Source organism: Camelus bactrianus, chromosome 8, assembly GCF_048773025.1.
Source record: "Camelus bactrianus isolate YW-2024 breed Bactrian camel chromosome 8, ASM4877302v1, whole genome shotgun sequence".
NCBI classification, from domain to species: Eukaryota; Metazoa; Chordata; class Mammalia; order Artiodactyla; family Camelidae; genus Camelus; species Camelus bactrianus.
Window position 1 is genome coordinate 48,913,074 of NC_133546.1, and position 15,195 is coordinate 48,928,268.

Consider the following 15,195-nt stretch of genomic DNA (forward strand, 5'->3'; position numbering starts at 1 on the left):
TACAGCCCTCCCATCTTCCTTTTCCTTCCAATAAAAGTGCTCTTTTTTTTGTTGCTGTGCAGGGACTCACAAATGACTTGACATGGTTGCAGACCCAAACTGCAATACTTTGATGATCCCAAATAAACCCATTTTTGCTGGAGAACTATCTAGTAGTTTTTTGTTTCAAGTCAACAGTCCCTAGGAGTTTATTTTTATTTTTTATTTCTCTTGAGTGTCATATCATTTACATTAAAATTCAATGTTACTAAAATTATTAAATGATTTCTTGTGAGTTAACAAAAAAAGATATACGGAACATTTTAGGCACTGTCAAGGTAATTTGACATTTTTTTTAGTTGCACAGAATTCATTATCCCTTCCTGACTGTACCTTGTTTCCTAACTGGGCAAATCATTCTTCCTGACTGTATGCAGACTTTCTAAGATGGCAGTTCCACAAGCAGTCTCCTATCTTGGAAGATTAATCAGAAACTCTCCCAGGAATTTGAATCTCCAGTGATTGATGCAAGGCTGAGAATGAATGTTTGGAAATTACTCCCCCCCCCCCCCCCCCCCCCCCCCGGTCTCCTGGCTAGGCTTTGAGGCAGGGAGACTTTTCTGTGATTGTTACTTCCTTCGTGTTTCTTTGCTTTCTGAGCTTCCATTGTTTCTGCTTAGTTTCAAATCTGATCCTTTCAGTCTTCTGTCAATTCAGTATCTCTACCTTGCCACCCCTGTGCCCCAAATATTCTTCCAATAAATTCCCTTTTGCATAAATTAGCCATTGAAAGGGGAGCAAAACTTGTCACCCCGAAGTATGCTTCTTTGGCTTAAAAGTTATTTTATGCTGATTGTATTTAAAAAACAGCAGATAGGAGAGAAGCTCTGAAAACCAAGTAGAAGTCATTCTTTTGTAAGAGCAATTTACATTTGTAAGGGAAATCTCTGTTTGTAAGGGTGTCTCCCTCCCTGTACCAGGAGCAGGAGGATTTCTAACCCTGTAGCCACTCTTATCACTGGAGAAGGCCTGGACTTAAACCTGCATAACAACCATATCCTTGTTTACTGTGCTTTGCCTGAAAACCTGGATCCCTCCCTGCAAAATTTTCTTTAGTCTTTAATTAGAGATGGTATTTAGGGTGATGGCCTGGGCCATTTCAGGAAGTCACTCAGTTTTCCTGGGTATAAATGTTATTCAACTTCTGTTTGTTTTTCTCCTTTTAACATGTCTTTTATTACTGGGGTGGGAGGAGCCTCAGCAAAAAAATCTAGAAGGATATAGAAAAAATTATTTTTTCTCCCACACCATTTTATACTGCTTGTCAACAACCTTTTTTTGTGCAGCACAGACAAAATAGGCACCTCCATTTATTGTGTCCAATGAAAATTTGGTTTAGAGTCCAAAAGATTAAATTATAATCTATAGAAATTGTATACTGATTCATTTTTGGAACATCTAATGCTGCCGAGTCCAAAGTCATTCTGCTCGCCACGTGGCAGGCCAGTAAATCAGAAGATGAGGTGTTGGGGCGTGGAATAGCGACTTTATTCAGAAAGCTGGCATACTGAGAGGATGGCAGACTCATGTCTTGGAGAACTATCCTGCTCTAGTCAGAATACAGGCTCCTTTTATACAGAAAACAATGGAGGGGGTGTGGTTGATTGTTGCAAACTTCTTGCTGCAGGCATTCTTTGTTCTTGCAGCTGTCCACATGGGCCAGGTCATGGTGTCCCCATAAACTTCCAACAAAACAAAGATTATTCTCTGTCACACTAGTGTTACATATATTTTTGCCATGTGTTCATCACACTTTGCATTGTCTCCTAAAAGGAAAAATCCAGAGCACACAATCAATTCCAATTTATAAAATATGGGCAACAAAAAATAATGGTATTTAACTCAGTGGAAATATGAGATATCAGATGAATCACACTTTCTTCCTAACATTTATATATACTATTTGCAATTTAACAATGCTTAGGTATTATTTATATAACCAGAAATATAAGCTATTTTTTTGAAATAATTAGAAAAAAATCATCAAAAGCCATCATATTACTAGACAAATTAGATATGAGCTTCTTGGCATTTAACTATATATCTAGCAAGATTTATTCTACATTCCTTAAACAAGGAGTGGAATTTTACCTCTATTTTTCTTTAGTTTTTACCTCTATTTCTTCTCTTGCTTTGCTCAGAGCATACTTTAACAAACTACCTGGTAGTTAAGGACTAAACTTAATAGAAAGTAAATGCCAGTAAATTTGTTAGTGATAGGAAGTCAGAAATGTGTATAGCTAGAGATGTTAAAGTAAATTGAATGTTGCTAAGTTTTTAAGGATTTGCTACATTTAGGATGGAATCATGTGTATTCTAAGGGCAAATACAAATTAAAAATAAGAGGCTCAATTCTCCCTAGAAGGGAAGAAGAAAGTTCTGCCTTGCCTTGTCTTCAGGTATTTACTTTAGAATACTTGTAAATTCTTTCTGTGTCTCTTTGAAATGTATCTAAATCTTTTTAAAAGCTAAATAAACCTCTTGAAAGCTTTAAGAGCTGAAAATGTCTTTCTCAAGGACCTGGGAACCATCTCTTTGATATGTTATCCCCAAGGAGGCTAGAACCCCATGTCCCATTTTCTGTGGGTGGGTAGCAGCTGCCTCACTGGGTGCCTTGTTGGCCTTACCAGGTGACCTCCTATCACAAAGATACAAGTGACTTATTTTTCCTTCTGGAGAACGCTAATTAGCAAACCCAGATGGTCACCTCAACTATCAAGTGAATTTGGAAAGAACTATGTATGACAAATGGTGCTTCATGTCCTCTTATGTGAGGACTAGTTATTGTTTATCTTGAAAACATGTATGTTATGGTTGTATTTGCTTTGCTGTATAAAAAGGTAAGGTTTTTTTTTTTTCCTGTCTATTTCAGTTCTTTGCAGATAGCCTCTGATGCACATCACATTTTGATTGAATGCTTATTGAATAATACAATTGTTTTCTTTCCCTTCTCCCTTTGTGGAAAGGGAGGTTTTTGGGTTGGGAGAAGATTTTATTTTTAGTTATGTTTCTCTACAATTATATGAAATAGATAATGATATTTCTAGAGTTTTAGAACTTTGTCATTGTACGACATTGAGAAAAGAAAAAGAGGCATCTAAAAGATTTCAGAACAACAAATTTTTGTCAATTTCCTAAAATAATTTGGATTAAAAAAATGGTCCTTTAATAAACCCTTTTAAAAATTAAATAATTAAAAATTAAATGTATGTAAATGTAACATACATATTTTTGGTGTGTCCTAGTAATTATGTGTTCTCAGAGAAAAGGATCTTTGTTTATTCTGCAGTAAATAGCTCAAGTACCGACAAGCTTAGTCATTCCTTTTGAGTACCCTGGTTCTTTCACTTGTGTATTGGATAATTTATTACCTAAAAATTACAAGAAATATTTTAAATTGTCTAATATTCTGATATTTATTGCTTGCTTACTTACCTTGTTTGTATCCTTCTGGGATAATTTTATTAAAAAAAAAAAATCTTTGCAGTAAATGCTGTCACTTAACTCCAGGAACTGATATGATTTCTAAATTTGGAATGCAGAGGTCATCAGACTGTCCTCCTAACCTGTGGTCTGGGAGGTTTCAGTAGTAGCAGTCATACAAATTCCTTTGAGTCTGGTAGTTTTTGTGTTTTTAGATAGTCCCAAATGTGCTTTATATGACCCATCTGACAGATGGTTTATTTTCTTCTTAGTGATGTGGAGCTGAAAGGACAACACAAAAAAAATTAAAAAAAAAAATCAACAGTAGCTAATTTTCACAGTAAAGAAGAAAAATTAAAGTAAGTGGGATGTTAATCTACTGAAGTTTTGTATTTATTGTTATTCTGAAAGGACAGAACATTATTTTCTAAAAGAGAAATGAATAGTCAAAGCACTTTGAGTTAATACTGTTTCTTTGTGAAAATATTGACTAAGATTGAATTAATTTGAAACTGTTGTAAAATTACGTGTAGTAGCCATGTTAAAAAAAATTGTGCAAATTCCTGTTTTTATAAAGGATCCAAATTAAATGAAACTGTTCTAAGATTATCACCTAATGTTTAATCCTGATAATAAATAATAGTGAATACTTACAAGTTGAAAGGAAATAAAAGTTAAGAAATTTAAACAACATAAGGTAACACATTTTAATGCAGTAGGGAGGTGAGATCTCTGGTTGTATTCATTTAGATTAATTTCAGAAGTTTTAGTGGCCTGTGTGCTCTGTCTATGGGGAGTGATGTTTGGATTCCTCAGGCAAAATTTCATGAAAACAAAGACATCTGTAAACAGCTGCCTGGTTTTGGACTGCAGCTGACCAATAGGAGGAAAGAGCTGTTGTTCCTAACCGGAACAGACATTGGTCTCTTTCTCATGCAAATGATTACTTCTAACAGCACTTTGAGTAATAATTCAGCCAAGAATTGATTCTGATTGTATGGGGTTGCTAGGAAACACCCTTCTCTGAATGTGGGTGAAAAGATATTTCTTTACAGTGCAGAGTTTGTAGAAGGATGGATATTAAATTTTAAGATGATATGTGAATGAAAGATTTTTGTAAAATTGGAGATAAAAGATTTTTAGTTCCTTAGAAAGATGTAGATATATAAAAAATTGTTGGCTTCTAATCTAAAATTTCTGCATTTCAGTATTGAAATTTCAATATGAAATTTGCTCTGCATGGCAGTGCTTTTCTGTGCATCCACAAACGTGAGAGCATATTAATTAGCATGTTGTTAGAGTGTAAGGGATTTTAATAGCCTAACTGGAAGGGCGCCTACATGTCCCTGGAAAATTATAAGCAGCAATTCATGAGCTATAACTGATAACCAGATGGATAAGTATGGAGTTAATGTTATTTCTTCTGGGACCAGAATGTCAAAGTGAATATCTAATTAGGCTACTGAACCACTTTTAGGAGCGCAAAGCAAAAAATAAATCAAGAAGCAGTTTTAAGAACAATAAAATGGAATAAAGCCATCTTAATATTAAAGTCAAGAGAAGTGAAGCTTTGGAATTACTGAATATAGTACAAATATAAAATTTGACTACTATACCTGTATAAATAGAATGTGTGAAATTTATTTAACTGTCATCAAGTATTTTAAGCTGATTTATAAATTGGTAAAGTAGGTACCATGGCTACAAATTAAAGAATGCAAAAATTATCTTCGTAGCAGCTACAATAATTGGCTAAGCAGTAATAGCTGTTTTTGCTTGAGAAAATATACTCTTGATGTTTCTTTGAATCCTATAAAGGAGAAGCATTTATTTGGAATTTATATTAATAAATATATATTACTTTCTCTGAAGATAGATATTATTGAAACCTCTGTATGTTCAAAGATAATAAAATTTACTGGAGTTGGTAGTGATCTCCAAGAATGTCCAAGATGAGAAAGAGAATAATAGTTTTTTTTTGAGACATCCAAAAGAGATGGTCAGAACATTTGGTCGAAAGTTAGTATAGGATTGTGGCTAAAGGCTTGGGCTGTAGGGTCATTCAAACTGGGTTTAAATCTAAGATCTACCAATTAATGTTGTTAAGCCTTTGGGGAAATACCTCTTAAATAATCAGTTTCCTTATCTGCAAATTGGATAAACAGTATCTTGGCTATGGAGAGTCCATAAAAGTTAAGAGGAAAATGAATGTAAACCACTTAGGAAATTGTTTACCACACAGTGAGCACGCAGTAACTGCTGATTATTATACATAAGCATCAGCTAAATATGAAAACATTTGGGAAACTGAAGACATTGCATGTCTGTCACGGCATGCTTTCTTCAGAGCATCATTATTTTTTCCTTAATCTTCATCTTTTACATCTATGCTGTAGTACTTTTTAGGTCTGTTACTTTTCAAATCATCATTTCCTTGTTCACATTTTTACATTTTAAGTTGCCCTTACTATGGAAAACAAAAGACTAGCTGCAGAAACTGAGCATTGCTGCCTTTACATCCATACTTGAGGCAAGCCAGAGTCTTTGGCAACATCAGCCTCTTCCTTATGGGTTGATGGGGTCACAACCTAACCTCTCCCCCTCCTCCTTGCCTCAGCACAGCCCGCTCAATAATACTTTCCTTTAAATCAATAGTACTTTCCTCTTAAATGTCATCAGTGTTGTCCATTTCTGCTTTTGAGAAAACAGCATCCACATTAGAAATCAACTGTTTAAGATATGAATTTCAGTCCTTGGAAACTCATCTTGTAGAGGTTTAGACTAAACATTGGTCAGTTACTAACACCGTAAGCTTTAGAAAACAAACATGGTTAGCTAAACTAAACACCTTGAATTTGTTTAAACTTTCCAGAATTGGTTCAGATTTCTGGTGTTTCTGTGGATACTGTAAGATAGTGTGTAAGAATTAAATGTTGAAATGGGTTTTTTACATGAAAATGCTTATTCAGATCCAGTGGTGACATAGAATAGCTTCTTGGTATTTTTACAGTAATCATGGAGTCACATTAATAATCCACATTTACTACCATTCTTTTGAATGGCATTCCTGGGAACCTAAAAAGAGAGAAAAAGATATAAAAGAGGAAGAGATCCACCACTCTTCAGAGCTTGGTGAATGCTCAGGTTCTCCAAGAAGATGCTGAATGGGATGAGACATGCCAGAGATTTATTTGGGGTATATCTTTGCGAAGGAGAATGGAGAAGGAGCAGGAGAAAGCAAGGGATGCCTTCAGACCGTGGTACGAGACTGAGCCCTGTGAAAAGAAAGAGCAGGAACAGCTTCAGACAGCAGTGCCATTCTCAGAAAGAGTCAGCCAGGCTGAAGAGAAGTTCCAGCAAAAAAGTACTGGTAGGGGAGGACCATGTTGGGCAGGAACAGTCTGATTCTAAAAGCTTCTTCATGCTAGGTCATTGGTTGGGAGCAACTCAGACAAAGTGTGGCCTGGCAAAACATGTGACAGCTGGAGGCTGTCAACCAGCTATGCTGTCTGCAGCAGGTCGCTTGAAGTGTGATCTGATCGTTTGGTAAGCCACCATAGTAATGTATATACACACACACACGTACATGTACATCCCAAAAGTCCACAAGCGTATTTGGTTCATGCCAAGTGGCAAGTGGTTTTGGACAGGACCAGGTATCAAGGACCTTTTGACATGAACCAAATGCCTAATGGACATTTTGGATAGAAGCACATGGTCTTGGAAATATCGAGGACCTTTTGATGTGGACCAGATGCCCTATGGAGCAATGTCTTGTGGACATTTTGTACTGGACCAAATGTCTGCTAACCATATTGCATATCTAAAAGTTGCTAAGAGAGTACATTTTAAAAGTTCTTATCACATGAAAAAGAGAACAGTAACTGTGTGAAGTGATGAATGCTAACTAAACTTGTGGTCATCATTTCACAATATGTACATCTATCAAATCATTTTGTTGTACACCTTAAACCTGTCAGTGTAATCCATGTCAATGCAGTCTCAATAAAACTGAAAATAATAAACATTAAATTAAAAAATAAAAATATATAAAATATATACCTTTGAGCTTGCAACCCCCCTTGGTATCTTTTTTTTAATTGAAGTATAGTCGATTTACAATTTTGTGTTAAGTTCTGGTGTACAGCATAGTGACTGTATATATATATATATATATATATATATATATATATATATATATATATATATATATATATATATAGTCCTTTTCATATTTTTTTTCATTATAGGCCATTTAAAGGTATTGAATATAGTTCCCTGTGCTATACAGTAGGACCTTGTTTATTTTATATACAGTAATTAGTATTACTTATATGTGGAATCTAAAAACATTGGACACAAGTGAACTTATTTATAAAACAGAGACAGACTCACAAATACAGAAAACAAACTTATGGTCACCAGTGGGGAAAGAGGGTAGGAAGGGATAGATTGAGAGTTCAGGATTTGCAGATATTAACCCCTTGATATCTCAAATGATCATTTTGTTTTCTCTTGGTAAACCTAGTTAAAAGCTTCTAAATATAGAAATCAATTTGATAACAACAATTACATTTGGTATATGAGAAAAAAATCTATTAGCTGTTGTAACACTAGACACTCTAAAATATATTCCTTAATTTGAAAGTCAGACAAGCAGAAAGCCCTATGTGTGACCCTTACATTTCCTGCCTTATTTATTGATTGATACATGGATGGATGGATAGATAGTAGATTAATTTATTTATTGATTGATTCAAGCTTTTAAGGATATAGTAATTAGGAGGTAAACAAAAACTGCCTTCAGAGAACCTGCAGTCTAGAAGAGAATAAAGACCAGCCAGTTGGTCATGACAGTACAGGCTGAATGCTACAGTACTATGGGAGTACAGGAGAATCCATAAATACATGAAAGAGGCAAGGATCTTAAAGTATGGCACCTGGGAGGAGGTCCAGGAGGCAGTGACATCTGAAGTGAATATTAAAGTAAGGTTCAGTCAGGCAGAGGCAGTCAGGGTCAGGCTCATTTTAGGCAGAGGAAACTCCCAGAGTGAGTAGTTCAAAATGAAAATGAATAAGCACACTGCTGCTTGTTTATTGGGAGATTTGTTTTAAAGGCTGCTTATATTCTGCTTACGCAGATAGCATGCATATAACCGAATGATTACCACAAGAAAAGCACCATACAGCAACAAGAACAGGAATTTTTTTACTCAAATATTCTAAAATTCATAGGATGACTGTGATAAAATGTCAGAAATACCACAGTGGGACTGGAGTCCTCTGCAGAACTCCACGGTAATGTAACAGAACCAGAGTTGAAGTGAAACCCTGGATTTGCCTCTCAGCTCTACTGCTTACTGAGTATCAGGTCACTTACATCCCCGAGCTTCGGGTCCCTCTGTATCTCAGTTTACTAAGAAAACTGAAAATTTATGTAAAATGCATTGTGAGTTCTCAGCCTTTTACACATACGCATTTTCTTTTTGTAATCATTGTGACAAGTATTCCTTGCTGCATATTTTCCAGAACATACAAACTATGGGATGCTCAAAGTAAGGTTGTCATATTTAGCAAATTAATACAGGATGTTGTGCAATATTTGGAAACATACTTATGCTAAAATATCAATCATTGTTTATTTGAAATTCCAATTTAACTAGAAATTTGTGTTTTATCTGGAAATCTTGGTTAGAATGGAAATAATAGTGGGGAGGGGAAATAATAAAGCAATGGTAAAGATGTGTATTATATATGTAATACATTTATTTATTTATACATGTTATGTATAAAATACCAATATATAGATAAAATCGCTATGTATTCCAAATGAAGGAGTGATAGAGTGTGGTTATAGAAATTGTTTGAATTTCCCCATCGTCTTGCCAGAATCCCAGTGAATTCATTAATTATCTGAACTAATTTTTCAAAATACCTAATTTCATAACTAAAATATTACATCAGAGTGTTTTGAAAAGTAATTACTTGGATGCATTTTGTGAAGCTTAACAATTTCAAGAAATAACTTGCATAGAATTGCATCTTCAGAGACTTAGGCTTAATTAACAAAACAAGAAAATATCGGTAAGAAAATGCATAAAATCCTTTCCATAAATCAGCAAGTATTTGAAATGGAAGCAGACAATATGGAATTAACGATTTTGATGATGAGTATTTCTGAGGGTCATGTGTCATACATGTGACAAATGGTGTTGTACTCACTTCATTAAATGATGTTTTGGATTCTGAAAGGGAGGAAATTAACACATCTTGTTTCAAGCTCCAATTTAAAAAATTCACCCTTTGTCATCAGAACTATAATATTAACCTTATGAATATAATTTTACTGCTTTTGCTTTGAGAACTGGTTAAGCAATTTTATTTCTCCCTCTTTACTTTCTCCTAACATGGCCATTCCTTGAGAGGAAGAAATTTTTTTTCATTAAGTGTTTATTTTGCTGTTGATTAAGAACGCAATGAGACTCTGCTTTCAGTAGAGTGTATACATCCTCACTTACCGTGATTTTTAAAAATTTATCAACTTCCATGTCAGCCAGCGGTCCTGATTAATCAACTCCAACCTCTATGCTATTATCTTTTATTTCATCTCTTTTACTTCTTTTGTTCTTTGGTATTTAATTCCAGTTTTTTTTTTTTTTGGTTGGTTTAATTTGGTAATTTTTCCTTCTGAGTTTATATGGCTATGAATAAAGGGAGTGGCAGGAGCAGATCTTGGTTCTTCTTCTGACAGCCGATTTTCAGAGATGCTGCCCTCTCTCAGGTCGTTTATTTAGCTGTCACAATTGTACACGCAAACGGACTGCTGGGATATGTGTTTAATTTGTTGTATTTTGCTGCACAGTGATCAATTGCCTGTCCAACTTGACTCTGCACTTATTATTTTCATGGAAATCTCTTTCTTGGCTATTCTTAGCTATGCTCTACTCCATCCTGCCTCCACCCATCCAGACTCTGTGCATCTTAGGGGTTTCATAAATTAAACTCCAGCATACACATTAGCTGCCGAAAACATTAATATACTAAGAGTTACCCATCAAAACCATTCCAGGAAACCTGTATTAGGAACTGCTGATTGCAGGGAACTTAATGCAAGTGTCCTACTTTCTGGAGTCATTTGTTTTGATGAGAGCCTGAGTGTAAATTCTGTGCAAAACATAGACAGCTATTATGCAGTTAATTATGCACAAAGTAAATATGTACAACTGCAAACAGCAAAATGCCACCTAATAATGGATAGCTCCAGATTTATGGTATGCATGCCCAATCTGTAAGGGGTTTCTACTCATGAATCTAAAATGAATGGAACATTACCTAAATGATCCAGAATGAAGGATTTAATACATTGCTCTACCCTATCGCTGCTTATTTCTTGTCAGCAGATTTTTCATTTTGCCTTAATTTATTGTACATAAGCACTATGCAAATGTTTGGGTCATATTTAAAAACATATGGCTTGTGCTTATGATTACTGGTTAGACATTTTATTACACATTACTTGTTAAGCAAATCACTTTCTTAATTATACAGGTCAACATGTAATCACCATGCCCACGTGTACTTGTTATACAAAGCTCCTCTCAGTAAACATGATATGCATAATTTACAGAATACATTTATGTATTGTCCCCAATATGTGTGTCAGTGTTGCCTCCTGATTATTTTCATCCATGCAAATGAAATGTCTTGTAATGAGCATTTCCCATTTTGTATCTTCTTCTAGTATGGAGATTGTTCTGAAATTTGATAACAAATAAAATGTATCATTTGATAGTTTCATCTCTCCCCCAAATGAAAATGATAATTGAAAAGTCACTAAATGAATTTAAATAATACGAAAATAATTTGTTTTGATATTCCTCTTTGTTCCAAGAAGTTAATATGGCTTACAAATGCCAACATTGAAACATTTAAAGAATATCTAAAGGAAAATCTCAGTGTTAAGAGAAAATAAAGGTTGGGGGGACTGAAATGTAGTAGGATTAAGATTAATTTACAAAACACATGCTGAGAGACTTTTGAGAGTTGGACAAATTGGCTTCAACCATCCTATTAGTTAAAACCGATACACAAAAGAAATGGTTAGTGACATGTCAAACCAATCCACTGCTTCAGAGATACACACTTATTCTTTGTTCTGAAACTACAGAAATGTATCCTGTGCATCCTTTTGGAGAAAACGCTCTTTTAAAAGATCCCAAATGTGTCAATGTAGATTCATCAATTGTAACAAATGCACCAAGCTGATGGGCATGTTGCTAGTGGGGGGAGGTTGTGGGTATGGTTGAGGGGACCTAGGGTAAAGGGGAACTCTCTACTTTCTACTCAATTTTTCTGTAAACCAAAAACTGCTCTAAAACGTTTATTAAAGTCCCAGACAACATTCTCGTAATTAATTCTCGTGACAAGTTGTAGGCTGATCCTTTTTCAAACCTTCAGTGTAAAAGGATAGCTTAATTCTAAGCACAGTTGAGTAAAAGCTGCCTCCTGGGGGTGATGGGGAAGTAATGGGTAGGAAGGGCAAAAAATGTAATTTTATTTTGCAGCATTAGAGAATGCCTCTTTTAAGTTATTTCTGTAAATTGAGATATATTCCAGACTCTTGTGGAGTATTATATGGGTCCTAATTCATTAGGCCACCCACATATAAGAAATGGTTTTGTAATAGAAAAAATGGCTTGATAATCTCTATCCTTGAGGAAAGGTTAGGAAGGCACCTATAGACAAGATAAAAAATAAATAAAGTAGTTGGGAATGGTTGGAGAGGGGTCCTTTTGATAATAGAAAGCAGATGGCTTCACTTGGCTAGCATACATCCTTTTGCACCAGGGTATTTGTGGAATTTCAGTACGCCAAGGGCTGAGTGCCTTGTTTACTTTGAGAAAAATGATTTGGTACTTAGATATTTTAGCTATGTCTTAGAATAAATTCTATAAGTTGTAGCTACATGTCATCTTTTTTTTTTCTTTTTAAAAAGTTTATATGATCATTTGATAAGGAGGAAAAGGGGGTAATAGCAGATCCAAGTTCTTGCTTCAGTTACTATTGTTGTTTATGTTATTTGATGTTATGGGACAGGAATAGATGAATCCCAGTGCATGGGGAGGGTGTCAAAATATGAAATCAGTTACCTTATTTGTACAGTTCCAGATTCTATGCAAAGCATATGGCTTTTCTTTCTTGCTTGGATACAATCACTCACTTGCAATTTCCCACTGCTATGTGATTTTCAGCTTTCTCTGCATGTGATTTCCTCTAATGGAGTGTAGGGGGATATGACATAGTTATGCACTCAAGACAGTCTTCTGGCTTGATTGTACTGCGGATCTGTTTATTCTAAAAATCAATAGCTATTTTCAAAAAATGAATGAGATCAGAGTGAAAAACATCAGAAATGTGTCAGAGCCTTAATGCAAAGGTGACTAAACAGACTACTTAATATATTCAATTAATTAAAACTCATTATTGGTTAGAATTATGGAATTGAGATATAGAAGAGAACAAAGGACAAGGGAATTAGTAGTGACTAAAATTAAAATTACAAACATTTTAATAGCTATAAAATATCAGTAAGTGTGTAAATCAAGATTATCTCTTCAGATTACTTATATTGCCGACAGTGATGAACAATTTCATCACTTTAAATTTTCTGTGCTGATTATTTGTGTTTTGGAAAGTGCTACTAAATTTTACCATGAGTATTACTTAGCAGTTAATACTGTACTATTTAGCTAAAATGCATTTTACCTGTGCTTTTTCCCCACATGCTTCATCATGTTGGTGATTGGAAGGACAGATATTCATATTTTTTAGTAATTGTCTTAATAGTGTGAAGGTTATTTGCAGTGTAACTTACAGATATGTGCACACACACAAATGAATTTTTTTGTTTTTGTGATCATCTTATCCTTTGGACTAATTTTTCTGAAACCTAGAGGATTTATAAAATGCTGCTGTCAGTGTCTTCATTGTAGTTGCCTTAAATGTTAATAGAAACCTTAGCCTACGCCTTCGTAAAGGCACACTGAACGTGACAGTGCTCATCTAAGATCTCTTCTGTGTCTTTATGTAGGAGGTGTTTTACTCTAACCAAGGGGTTGCAAAGAAAACTTGTTTTGTTTTTCTGACAGGAAATAACCACTTACCGTTCAATATGGTTATTCTCATATTCCCAAATGTATCTTAAGTGCCTTGCGTCTGATTTTTATTTCAAAGAGAAATGACTGAAGTGTTGTAGAAATATGTAGGTAACTTAAAAATTACAGTGATCTATAGGAATATTATTTATAACATCCTCCTCCTGGCCTAGCAATTCTAATGGCAACTAAAAAAGGAGCCAAATGTTTATATTTCAGAATCTTTCCTCTCTTTACCACAAATCAATGAGAAGCAGCTTTCAGGAAAAAAACTGAAACTGAAGGAACAGAAGAAAACAAATAGTAAACTAGAGTATTAGTGACAGAATCAACTTCCCAAAACCCTAGGAAAAGGAAGAAAGAAGTAAATGGGTGATAAGGGAGGCAAGAAGAATATGAGGGACAAAATTAGAAAGGAAATCTAGATGTTGAATGAAGAGATTTAAATAAGAAAAATTATTTATTTAATTGGAACAAATCTATGATACTTATCCATGTATGTGCCACTTCTCTGCAATATTATGTAGTGCTATATAAATCCATTTCCAGTTCTCTACATTTCTTTCTCTAGATATGTATTTCCATCTGATATCATTTTTCTTCTGCCTGAAGGAGTTCCTGTATCATTTCTTGTAGTGTGTGTCTGCTGGTGATGAAACCTTTCAGCTCTGAAAGGTTTGAAAATTTCAGTATGTATGCAAATGTGATTTAGCTTTCGGTTTTATGACATTTTACACTAGGTATAGAATTCTAGGTTGGCAGTTTTTCTTTCCATACTTTATAAAGATTGTATTCCACTCTCTTATTGCTTTCCTGATGAGAAATCCATTATCATTATTACTTCTCTTCTTGTGGATGCAGTGTGTCTTTTTCTGTTTGTTTTTCAGATTTTTCTCTTTATCATTGATTTTGATGTGCCTAAGTATAATTTTTTTTTCATGATACTTGTGTTTGGGGAACCTCGAATGTTTTGGATCTGTGAGCTTAGAGTTTTCATCACATTTGAAACTTTCAGGTATTATTTCTTCAGTTATATTTTCTGTGTCTCTCTTCTATCACATTAAATGGGAAATTCAATTAAACGTGTATTGGCCAACTGAAGTTGTGTCATAGCTCGCTGATGTTTTCTTAAAATTTAAAAAATTTTTTTTCCTATGTTTAATTTTTTTTCTGTTTCTTTTTTCATTGAAGTACAGTCAGTTTACAGTGTGTCAATTTTTGGTATACAGCATAATGTGTCAGTCATACATTTACATACACATACTCATTTTCATCTTCTTTTTCATGATAGGTTACTATGAGATATTGAACATAGTTCCCTGTGCTATATAGAAGAAACTTGTTGTTTATCTATTTTACATATAATAGTTAGTATCTGCAAATCTTGAACTCCCAATTTATCCCTTCCCACCCCCTTTCCCCCTGATAACCATTAAGTGTTTTCTGTGTCTGTCAGTCTGTTTCTGTTTTGTAAGTAAATTCATTTGTGTCTTTTATATAAGTGATACCATATGGTATTTTTCTTTCTCTTTCTGGCTTACTTCACTTAGAATGATCTCCAGGTCCATCCATCTATGTT